Here is a 625-nt window from a genome sequence, read left to right as displayed (position 1 = left end):
AGATTTCCTTGGGTGTCTTTCACTTGAGCGAGGCAAATTGTGGAATGAGCAGCAGCACACACATCATGCAGAGACCACCACTCGTGTCCTTACAAAATACAAGTCACATTGGGACCGTTGTCATGCACATCAATCTTCGAACAAAGCCGGGGAGTCAATCGGTGATTCCTTTTACATACTGTATACGGCTGTATACAGGTATAATACAGTGCAGCTACTGTACTTCGTAGAAATGAACTATCAAATAGAAGTCCCCTTTAATTAAATGGATGGTACTGGTTTTGATATCAGTGCGAAACTTTTAAGTACATGTACAGGGGTTAATAGCAAATGGTGATATACCTGATACCATGGATACCGTATCCGCATGATACTCGTATCAGTATCACGTGATACCGCTCGATCATTGGGATCAAGATCACTGATCCTTCTCCACAAATATATTGATCTTTGACGATACTATACTCACGTATCCAGTCAGTTTCTGGTTTTGTATTTAGATCTGCAACCCCCGACAGCTTACAACAAAGACGCCGCAAACGATGGCAGAAAACCCCACAGGAACGACGCAGACTGCCTCAGCAACGGCACAGACGGATGAAGAGGGTGTGGACGAGCATGGTAT

The sequence above is a fragment of the Phytophthora infestans genome, genomic scaffold (genome assembly GCF_000142945.1).
Source record: "Phytophthora infestans T30-4 supercont1.20 genomic scaffold, whole genome shotgun sequence".
Lineage (NCBI taxonomy): Eukaryota > Oomycota > Peronosporomycetes > Peronosporales > Peronosporaceae > Phytophthora > Phytophthora infestans.
This window is presented reverse-complemented; position numbering follows the sequence as displayed.